General features: G+C 39.9%; 1 protein-coding gene across 3 annotated transcripts in view; it reads left to right on the top strand.

Annotated features, from left to right (window-relative positions):
• LOC126921714 (dystroglycan 1-like) overlaps nucleotides 1–12,195 on the top strand; it is a 106,015-nt gene that overhangs the window by 22,984 nt on the left and 70,836 nt on the right. The window lies entirely within an intron of this gene.

The raw sequence follows: 12,195 nt of genomic DNA, 5'->3' as shown, positions 1-12,195 counted from the left end.
ACAGAGAAATATCTTTCGGAGACACATCTGTGTTTGACAGATGTTACGCCCTTCGGTTGCAGCTCATGTTTTACCAGTTACGAAATTCTCCGGCCTTTTTAAATTTACGAGCGCAACGGACCCACACTATTCGAGTAACTGTTTTTTTTCGTTTATCATTCCGTCACGGTTTCTATGGTTTGTGATATAATTAACGAAATCGGAGTAAAGAAAGGAACAAGTGACAGCATCTGTAATGTGGATCTCTGTGGTAGAACCTAAAGAAATTGGAGAAAGCTGTATAAAGCTGATACATAGTTCAAAACCCCTAAGAATCGTTCAGATTCTTAGAATTAGGTCGTCCGGAAAGTGTCTTTCTTCCGCAAACATGTTTTCTACAACAATGCACCTTTATACAAACGTGAAACCAAGTCTGTGAAATGTCGCGGTGTTTATCTCAACAGGACAAAATGCGCACGTAATTCGACAAAATAATATAAAACAAAGACGTTATGCTTCTATTATTTCCTCATAAAACGAAAGGAACTTTCCGGACAACCTAATACATTGACCAGGCTATGGCGCGAAATTATCATCATCGAACCTGGAGATGTATCTCCACCGGTGGGGGCGTAAAAATTCAGCAAAAATCTCCCAAATAATTATTCAGAAAAAAAAACACATTATATCTATCCATCAAATCTTTATCGATGCTCTTTGCACCCAAAATGAACGGTTTAAAATTGCCGAGTGTACAAACGTTCAAAGTTTATGCAAAAAAAGGACGCGAGGCAAAAGGAAAAGCGAGATGATTGATTAAGTGTTCAAAATTCCACGTCGATCAACGGTCGCATAAATAAAACGCGGTCTAAATAGCGGCGTTGCCATTAAAGCGACATCAAATGTACATTAGAAAACGGCGCTATCAACGTCTCGTAAAAATCAGAAAAGTCGTTCACGACCAGCGCCATTAATATTCCCACTCGACGACGATAATACCAAGGGACGCGGCAGTCGACGTTGGAGCTACGGCAGAGGTGGTAAAGTCATTCCAGGGGAAGAAAATAATGCAAACGTTGATTCAGAGGGGAGGGGGGAAACAAAGGGTGGAGTGTATTGTACGCGTCGAACGCGGTGAATGGAGTTGGCGTTCGAGAAGTTATGAATGAGCTTAAGAACCAAGTGCGTGCGCATATGTATGCACACTTGCGACACACGCGCGCCTGTGTGCGTATACACTGGGTGTTGAGAAACTAACGAACGATATTTTTGTACAGTGCGATCTTAGAGGCACCAAGGCGACGAAGAAAGTTTGCGTAGAAAAATGTGGTCCGAGGCTTATCTTCCAAGTCGTACACAATTTAGTTTTACGATTGGAGTATACCATTAGTTGGCGTTAGGTTGACGAAACTTTATTTCTATTTCACTCACGTTTCATGCTTCTTGTTTTTTCCCCATTTTTTAACGGGAAGTTAAGTTTAAAGTTGAACGCGTCAAGCGACGAAAATTGGCTTTTTATCTCGTTTTTGCAGCGAAACGCGCGAACATTCGTCAACGTGAAACGAACTTATCGATTTATACAGATATCGATGTATCTTTAGCGTAAAACTAAATTGCTTATACCTCGGGAAAGATATTTTCGTACGAGAAGCATGTTCGTCCGTGTTGATGTCTAAAACAACAACATATTAATATCGCCCGTTAGTTTTCTTCTCACCCCGTATAAACTCGCTTATTCACTCGCTCGTCACCGCAAAACACCGCTGAAACCTGGAAGCAATAGCAGCTTGTTCTGAAATATAATCCCCTTACATGTCCTGTTTCACCCTTCCTTTTCAATCGGTTTACCCAAAACAGAGGGCACGCTTTTCTGTTTGTCTTCTCTCCTTCTTTCTTCCCCTTCCCCTTTCTTTACGCTTGTTCTTCTTTTCGTGTTTTTGGAGGCCCGGTATTGTCGAAACGACGAATGAAGCGAAAGAGGAAGGGAGGCGCGCCGCTCTCGTTTCACGAATATCTTGGCAAACGTGATTGCGACACACCAACAGGGGAAAGTTGAAAACTCAGAGGAAGTAATTATTAATTGGAACAGGCACGGGAAACGAGGCTTATCGGTCCATGATAGCCGTCGCGTAATTACGCAGCCAGATTATTTTTATCGGAACCGAGAACGCTGGAAACGAAATTTCGGTGAAACCAGATCGCGGCACCTGCTTCAGTTTCTCCAACCACTTTCGTACTTTTAGCGAGCTTCGCGTTAAATCGTATAACGAACCGAGCGAGAAACTTTTAATTGATATATTCTTGAAGCATTAAATAAAGGTGGTGATATATATATATTATATTTTATATAACATATTTATTTATATATTAAATAAACACATAATTATTTATTTATTAATGTTTCCCAAGATATATTTATCTCAAGATTATAAAATAATTATATTTAAATATTTAATTTTATATATTAATTAGTTTTTTTCAACTAATGCTTAAATATATATATATATATTAATTTATAATTATATATTTATATGTACATATACATACTAAAGTTATATATGCTGGGTTAAAAATTAACGTGTGAATTAATATTTTGGCGATTTCAATTTAGTTGCGTAGTTTTATTTTCAGTTTCCTAATTGAGAGTCACAGGGGAAGGTATGATAAGGTCAGAATTTTCGCTAAAATTCTTGTCGATTAATTTCTGAATATTAGCAGTGTACGACGCTATCATTTCCGGTCCTCTATATTATATTAGTTCTTCCCTTTTTTCATTTTTTCTCATCGTGCAGGATACAAAGTCACGTTTCATTGACAGCGAAACGCGGCGATGCATGGGCCGGTTCATTAATCCTAAGATTCCGCGGCGACAGGAAATTTGTCTTGGCTGAAATTATCGACCCCAGCGTCATCGACGTTTTCAAAGAACCGCCACGTTGATGAAGAAATTCCTGAGCCGGTGACATTCGCCTGGCTTCGCGCTAAATGATGATAAAGTTGATGCACGAACGAACTTGATGCTGATGAAACTGTGTAGAATATTCAAGCTCATGGACCTGCCGTGATTAATGATCCACGTTATTTCGACTATCAAGCAGATATTTAACGATCCCTGGTTTAATCTAGTAAAGGTTTGTCACATGCTCTATAGGTAGAAAATCAGATAGCACGAGTCTTTTATACTCCAATATTTACTTTATTGCTAATTCTTCAAGTAATTAGTAATTCTAGGAAAAGTCTACGTCTTTTTCTTTTGTATACCCGTGGCCTGGACATTGGCGTTACGAAGAGAATAGAATTTAGCGAAGCAACAAATTAAAAAAGGAGACGTCCATATTATCGTGAATACGAATGTTGTTTTTGGGTCACAAGGTCTAGAAACAGAAGAGCTATAAGTTGAGCTTTATTGCTGTTTCTTGTAGCCTTCAGCTAGAGTTACACACCAATGTTCAGTTTTTGGTAATGTCTTTCGCTATAAATGTAGTATCAACGTGCTCCCTATCATATTTTGTTGTAACGTAACACTGTGAGAGTGAGCATGTGGATTAGCATACATTGTACATGTTCTTGTACATTTTATATTTCTTCGATGTATATATCAGATAATCTCAACACTAACTATTTAGACTATATATGGTGACGGAAGATCATCGATGATTCTTTTTACGTTCGCGGGAAAGTGACACACGAATGCTAAAAAAGGTATTTTTACGATCTTGTTTTTTTTGCTCCGTGTTTCACGTTGCATCGATCTATCACTTTTAGAATCTCCGTTTAGAAATCTACCTTGCCTCGTCGATAAAGTCAGAATTTCGTGTTCGTTTCACATTTAGATGGTACGTTACGTTCATTTCTATTCCTAGAATCTTAATTTAGAAACGAACCAAGAAAAGTGTACCGTTTTTTTCTTTATAAATAAAATTAGTTTTCTTCTTGCGTTTCACATCTGGATTTTTACATTGCAACCGCTCCTATCTGTAGAATTTTAATCCGAAGATTAACCAAGATAACCGTATCCTTTCTTGTAAACAAAAATTAGTTCTCGTCCGTCGTCCCACGGTTTTAATTTACATCCTGCCGACTCTTATTTTTAGGAACTCCGTTTGCAAATTGGCCGGAAAGGTATCCTCTGCAAAGGAAGTGTATCAAAGTAGAATTTCTTCCTTTTCCTTCTCTTCGATACCGAAAGGAACGAGAGCAGTTGTGATTTATACGATCGGCATCGTAAAACCATGCTTCCTCCGTGACAGTCGATTCGTTGATTGGGATTAGTACAATTTACGATTCTCCATCAGTGTGACGTGTTAGTTTTCACCGGGACGACAAAGGGAAAAATGGTGCAGAAGCGGCGGCGGAGACAGATCGGCAGCGGCGAGAGAACAGGTGAAATGAGGTAGAGAGAAAAAGCTCGTTCGGTTGGCCTGGTTATTTGTCAGCCTGTGGAACTTGCTGTTTGCTTCACCGACGGCAAATAAATGTTGCAGGGTTACGTGACAAACACTTGTCGATTTTCAGACGCGCCGTTCTTCCGTTGCGTTATTATTTTGCAGTTAAATCAGCGCCACAAATTACAATGTATACGCGATCCATTTACACGGTATGCGTTCACTGTGAAAAAATAACCTCGTTTTTCCGATACTCCGTAAAATAACAACAACAGAGATCGAATCGATGAAAATTAAAAAGAGAACCCTTCGTTATTTTCAATTTAAATTCTACGACAATGCGAATTATATTTGATAGGAGTAACATTTTAGTTTCGATTATTCGCGTGCAAATCGCACTGCGAATCGCAGTGTCCTGCGAATATTATACCTCGATATCCTCTCTTTTCGCTCCCTCCTTTCTTCCTTTTCTCCTTTCTTTTTTCACGAACGTGAGAATTAATTGGCAATCCCGTTTCTGCGCGGTGAATCGAAGATGCACTCGAGCCGCAGCTTCGCGAACAGGTTTTCTTTTAAAGCACGAGCTAGGTCGACGGCTTCTGTAACGCGATCCCTCCACCGCGTAACCTATCGTCTAGCCCACCGCTGGTGGTTCTCAATTTCACGGCAGAAAACGTGGCCGGCTTTCTCAAAAATCACGGTTTCTCGCCTCATCGTCTTCGCTTTGTTCCCACTGCCGCCGTACTTGTTTTATTGCATTTCAGCAAAGTGTCTGCCTGACGTGTCACCTTCCGATATTATGTCTGCCATTCTTCCCGAAAATTAATTTATGGTAGCGATATTTTCAAACGTCTGCGAGTCTCGGAATCTCTCGTAAAGCGTAAAACTGCCTGACACTAAATGGCTAATAAACATAAAAGTTGGAAATAGCTACAAGGATGGTTCCTCCATTCTTCGCTGTTCGTCTTAATACACTTGGCCGAAACTGTCTCTGCGACAATCTTTGAATGATCTCTGAAGTTATAATTTATATTTCGATGAATTTAATAGCCCCGGAAAATTGCATAAACATTTGCAGTCTACTAATAGCTTCTAACTCTGCTAAGAACCATCGAGTTCTCGGCCACTGAAAAGAGAAATCCGATTCAGCGTTCGAATCGACAATCTCGAACGAGTTAAAAATCGTATTAAATCACATGCACATTTTCCGTTTTATTTTACCGAATTACGCATGGTTCATTTTGTTCTATCAAGATAAAAATCACAATGTTCTTAATCACAGATTAAGCTTCATGTTTGTACAAAGATGCGTCGTTGTAAAAGACGTTCTCTGTAAAAGAAAGACACTTTCCGAACGACCTAATGAATATCCTAAAGCTTCTCCGAAAATCATTACACCTCATGATTATTAATTACATCAATCTGATGATGATCACACTCATCTCCCGCCTGCTATGTAACGAGCCAATTACCATAGCGATGCGTTGGAAATATTTTCCTCCCCTATTAAATGTACCCTGGTATGTTACCAACGAAACAATCCACCGTGACCTCAAGATACCTACAGTCAAAGATGAAATACACAAGTCCAGAAGCAGATATAACACAAGAGTCAACAACCACCGCAACCCACTAGTCACCCAACTACTGGACACGACGGACCAGATCCGCAGACTAAAAAGAAAATACCCTCTAGATTAAATCCTTAGTTTCTACTAGAACCAACAATATAAAACTATTATAATCTATGTCATTGTATCACGTCAAACTAAGTTACTGAAAATTCTCAACGAGAATTGATTGTAAATATTCTAATAAATAAAAAAAAAAAAAAATATTTTCCTCTGCGTATCTGTAGCCAGCTGCAGCCGGTCTCTGACGAAACGAACCACGTGATTTCTATCAATACGCCTTCTATCTCCGGTCCAGTTTTCGTAAAAGTTTCACCGGGTAGCTGGTTGACGCGCGACCGCGACCGATCGCGTCATATATGGCTGTGTTCTTGAAACGCGAACGATCGTGCCACTTTTACGGTGTTCTCTGGCGTGTGCAGCGTGTGCACGCACCGCGTTCCTCGCCAGCTCTCGCCGCTTTTCCTTCCAGCGTGTTCCTTCCTTACACGCTAATTCCCCTTGATTAATTGGCTAACAACACGGAAATAACCCGCGAGGCCCGTTACCGACCTTCGCAACAGCTTTTTTTTCTTCCTCGCAGCGAACATAACCCGTTAACCCATCGAGATTACGCAACGCGTGTCCAAGAAAAATTTGCACAACGTCGATGTTCCCTCGCGAGAAACACCAGCCGCCGCTCGCTTCTCTCCAGTTGGGAAACCACTATGATTCTTCTTGGCAATCCTTCTCTTGTCGCGTTAAAAGCGCGTGAACTGCATTCAGACATTCTCTCCGGAGAAGAAAAATCTGTTGGTCCCGAAACAGACGTGGCGCTTCAGGGATAACACGGCATCTTCAACCTGACAGCGACTACGTGGCTTTGTATTTTCGGAATTTTGAAAAATGTTTTCGTACTGCATTTTACGGTCTTCTGTCTCGCAAGCTGCGAGTTAAGCAACCTCTCGTATCGTATTGCGACGTGGGTGTTCGGAATATTTTTTGGAGAAATTCTAGCAGCAGAAATCGTAACTTTCTTTCCGTGTTTCTGCTCGTATACATTATATTTGTATAATTTATGTTACGAAAATGATCCGTAACAGAGAATTCAAGTATTTTTGCGCTCGAGCGTGCAGCATTTCCGGGCGATGCATGGCTTCAACCATACGATTGTTCACTTTATTGCTCAAGCAGGACACAGTTTATCAAAACCGTTTCTACGTCTTGCAAGCGTGACGAATCACCTTAACGCGAGCTTACGACCAGCGGTCTTTATCTTGGACAGTATTTCTGCTTGCGCGAGGCAGATATTACACCAACACATAGCACGTTTACTTACCGTTGCCACACGGATCGTGAAGATTCAACCCCTGTTTAAACTAAGTTAACTCTTAAGTCGTAATCGTAGGTGAGCTATAGAACTTAGAGTCAAGTTACTTGGAATTAGAGCGTTTCATTCGTACGCTGCGGAGCCGAAGTCGCGAGGTGAAACTTTTATAATTTACCTTGCAATTTTGAAATAAAAATGAAACGAATGTCTTTTTAACTTCTCCTTCCTCGATCGTGTCGATAAAAATAGAAATAAGAATTCGAAATCTAACCAGCATCGCACCGCCAGCAGATCTGGTTCGATACGACGATGAATTTCATTAACATCGCTTATCTTAAAGTTGTCACATTATAATAATCAACCTGTGGAATCTCTAAGATCCTCCTGAACATAGATTTAATAACTTTTCTGTGTTAATTCTCAATTGAATACCTTACCTCATCTTCCTGATTGTTGTTTCTTATTTCGTTTTATTGTCTTATTAGTTTATCTATCTTTCACTATCTTCTCTGCATCGTATTTTTTTCTTTTTCGCCAAAATGATCTTTCCTTGCCGCGAAGCTGATAATAAGCGAATTAAAGAAATAAATGAATAATACGTTCGTTCAAGATTTCACTAACATCGCCTATCCTAAAGTTGACACATTGCAATAATCTTAGATTCAGCTAGAACATACGATAATCATTTATTGTTCATGCTATAGTAACACGCCAGAATAATTTACTTATGATTCTCAATGAGAATTGATTGTAAATTACTTCCAAATAAAAAAGAAATACAATAATCAAGCTGTGGAATCTCTAAGATTCTCCTGAACATAGATTTAATAACTTTTCTGTCTTCGTTCTCAATTGTATGCCTTACCTTCTTCCTCCTGATCTTTGCTTCTTATTTCGTTTTATTATCTTATTACCTTATCTATCTTTCATTATCTTCCCCGCATCGTATCTTTTTCTTTTAGCCAAAATGATCTTTCTTTACCGCGGAATTGATAATAAGCGAATTAAAGAAATAATATCCTACTGAGTTGGCAACTAAGTGATTGCGGATTTTGTCAATACCACCTAATGACAAAATCCGCAATCATTTAGTTGCCAACCCAATACAAGCGTTCGAATACTTTCGCGTGGTTTTGTATAACTCGAGCTATCGTGGTTGCTTACAATTACACGATATCGGTGCTTTGTCTTACGACATCGAGCCCTGAAATTCTACGAGGATCGCGAGATATATCAGATCGCGGTTACTCATAGTAGATGAAACGATCCTGGAGCGATTGCGCGGATGTCACGTACCGCTTTGCATTCATCCCGAACGTTTTCTATCTGGCTGCAAGAGCAATAAGCGCATTCTTGTCCGCGAGGCTCGCGTGCATCGCGAGATAAACTGCAGATGAACATAACCGCGTGGAAATTGCACGGTTCTCTCGTAATATCTGACCGTTAGTCTCGTGCCACGACACATGATTTTGATCGCGATTACGCCTCGCTCAGGGCGTGGCTGAAAATCGCCACGATTGAGAAACCTGCCCGTTCGATTGACCCTGTTACGTTGCGAGTTGTTGTGCCGGTAAACGAATTGTAGAATTTCCCAGTGCGTAGGAGTCTTTAAAGTTCGTTGATTAGTATAGTTCTGTTTTTGACTATCGGAAAATTTCTAGAAATTTAAACGCACAAAGTTTCGCGCACAACGTGGATGCAAATGGGTTTTTCGATCAACCACATAAGCTTGGAGTGGATCGTAGAAAATGCTAAACCGTTGAACGCGTAGGAGTTTCTATGCCACAAGTCCGTAAATTTAAAGTGTGTTACAATACATCGCGCGATATCTTATGCTAAGATCTATGTTTACGTACATATAACTCGTTATCTACGCTTTACATTACTTCGAATTACTTCATCCTAATTGAACGATAATTTACATATCGTGTAAAAGCGGCACCATGTAGAATACGACGTTGAGTAATCAGTTTCGTAATCTAACTATCATATCAAATAAGCGAACGTGCATGATGCGAAAACAGATTAGCAGCAGCAGAATAGCGTAATGAATCTGCGTGTTTACTGTAGCGGTAAACGGAAGAAAATTACCCCATCACGCAGTTCCAACGTTTATATCGAAAAATGAGAAAATCGTCGCCTGTAGCATTGCCAAAATAAAGGACGATTCGATCAACCACAAGCATTTCCACGTGTTTCCAGCCGCAGCGGTTCCCTCTGTTCTTTCGCTGCGATCTGTTGACGCGATTTAAAGAGATCCGTCACGAGGTAACTGGATTCACCGGCGGAAAATGGACGAGAGTGGATTAACGGTGTGCCACGATAGCTCTCCTTTGGCTATGGATCGACAAATCGATCAATGGAAACGATAGTAGTCAACAGCCAGCAATAGCTATCCAGATACCTGTGCATGATAACGTCTGCGTGTCATTGACTGCTATTTTCTTTTTTCTTTTGTTTCCTTTTTTGGAAAGATTTACGTGGTACAGTTAGAAAGTCGAAAGCCACCTTTTTATTTCGACGATCACTGAGCTCCGCGGTGTAAACTAATTTTACAGATAGATTCACTTGTTATTTTCATATATATAGATTTACGTTAGTTAGAAAATCGAATAGCCAGCCGTTGGTTTGACGATAACCGAGCGTGGAAATTAATTCTATGGAAAGACCTGCGTTAGCTATTTTTGTGGATAGATCTATCAGTTATTTTTATGGATACGTCCTGGGTTGGTTAGAAAATCGAAAACCACCCTCCGGCTTCAGTTTGACGATCACTGGACTCTGCTGTGTAATCTAACACCAGAGGCTCGTTACTTGGCTAGACCTTCCCTCGCTCGAGGTACATCGTGTTACACACTCGGACTTAGAGTGAATCTGGTAAGCGTGCGTATTATCATGTCCAAGGCTCGGGGTGTTGACTGGAGAAAATACGTACACGGCCAACGTATCCTCTTTCTTGGTCGTTAAAAGAGGTTATAGGTTGATGCACGAGATTTGGATGGTTTTCAGCTCATCGAGGTAGGTGTTCCCCAACTAAAGCCCTTCCCTTCTTCTTTTTTATTTTGCTACTCAAATTTCGCCTTGGTGACTCATCGCCGGATCTCTGGTATTTTTTAATTATCTCAGACTTTTATTTCAACGAAATATTTAGAATTAATTTAAATGAAATAAAGTAGACGCCCTTCAGCATCTGTCTCTTTGAAGCTATTGGATTTTTCACCTACGCCGCTACATGCTATTTCATAATAGCATTATTAATCCTTTTGTACTTGGAATTTTATTTCAATTTCGTTAGCAGCAGCTCCCAACGCTTCTAAGTGTTTCATTTGAAATTTACTTTAACCAAAAAATAAGACAATTTAAATAAGTAGAGGAAGAAGGAAATTCACTTAACACTAGAACTATCGATAGTTAACACGAGGCTATTTCTATTTCTTCAAAAAATACGTAATAATAGAATATTTGTATATTTATTGATTTATTACTTTCTTACAGAAACAATTCCATGTTGTGCAGTACATTTTTGGTATTTTTAATCCATCTGGGACCATGATTCATAAACGAGAGTTGACACATTTATAAAATTGTAGAACCAGTGGTATTTCTAGTGTTAACATCTAGCGATCTAGCGATCGATCCGGAATTTTCTTGATAACTGTATCGTCGTATTGAATGATACGCAGTGAAAATTTTAAAAAACGCGTGGGAAGTTGTACAAAACGAGGAAACTGGTTAATTGGTATTATTGGTATAAGTGGATATAAAATTATTTTCGGTTTGAATACATAAAAAGCAAAATAAAATTCATTATATTATCCTTTTAGTTATCGTTGCGAAAGTCAGTACATCATTGCGGGAGAAAATATAACACAAAATATGAATTTTAAAATAAAATTGTAAAACCAGTCAATTTGAATGGCGTGGTAGTTCTAGTGTTAAATACCAGTTTTATTCACACTATTGTTGTATTTTCTAATTTTTAAGTGTATGATATATCTTGAAACAATTTCCAGGATGCGATCCTGCTTTCCTTTCGCACGTTTCACAAAAATGGGTGCGACTCGACAAAGGAGCTGCTGAGATAAAAACCGATGTCGAGTCACACTCGACAAAGGGTTAAAGAGTCTTTCGAAGGAAATTACCGATAATTCTGAATCTCATTGTTCACCTCATCCATCGAATCCATTTAATTCTCAATATTCGTCGTCATTTGGATATCCGTACGGAGGATGGAATTTTAAAAACTCCGTGAAATTCCTGCAGAGAAATATTCCGAGTAAAGTCTTTCTTAGATCACTCGGGAAACCGAGCTACAAAATAGAGGCAGAAGCTGGTCTGCGTCGTGGTACCTGAATTACATACGTCGTTGCAAATTGTCCGTGTTGTCCAGTCGTAGCTGGACGATTCCGTGAGTTGCCAACGGGAACGCGGAAACTCGCGTCGCGGACGGACTAATCGCGTTAGAGATAATTCAATTATCCTTCGTACCGTACACTTATGAACGTGCCGCGAATTAAGCCGTTCTTTCCTGCCTCGTTTCACGGAGAATCGAAAGATCTGAAGTGTTTTGCCGGTATACCGAGCTTCGACCGTAATCACTGGCTCGAGAAGCTTTTGTCTCTGGGACCGGTGTAGCCGCGTGGATGCACTCGTCTCACAAGTGCATTCCCTTCCTTTTCCAACCCAAGCCATCGTCCTTTGTTGCCGAATTCTCCGCGTGTCTCATCGTCAAACCGCGTCCTTTAACTCTCTTCTATCAGCGTGGAAATTCTTCCATTACAAAGATCCTTCGGCTGTCCACAAATCTCAACAATGTTCGATAGCCGTTAGGGTAGAGGCGGAGTTTCTCAAATTGGCGAACAAGTGGAATTGAAATTTGATAGAACGTCGA

Source organism: Bombus affinis, chromosome 11 (assembly GCF_024516045.1).
Source record: "Bombus affinis isolate iyBomAffi1 chromosome 11, iyBomAffi1.2, whole genome shotgun sequence".
Lineage (NCBI taxonomy): Eukaryota > Metazoa > Arthropoda > Insecta > Hymenoptera > Apidae > Bombus > Bombus affinis.
Note: the sequence above shows the minus strand (reverse complement) of the source record. Positions and strands in the feature narration are given on the sequence as shown.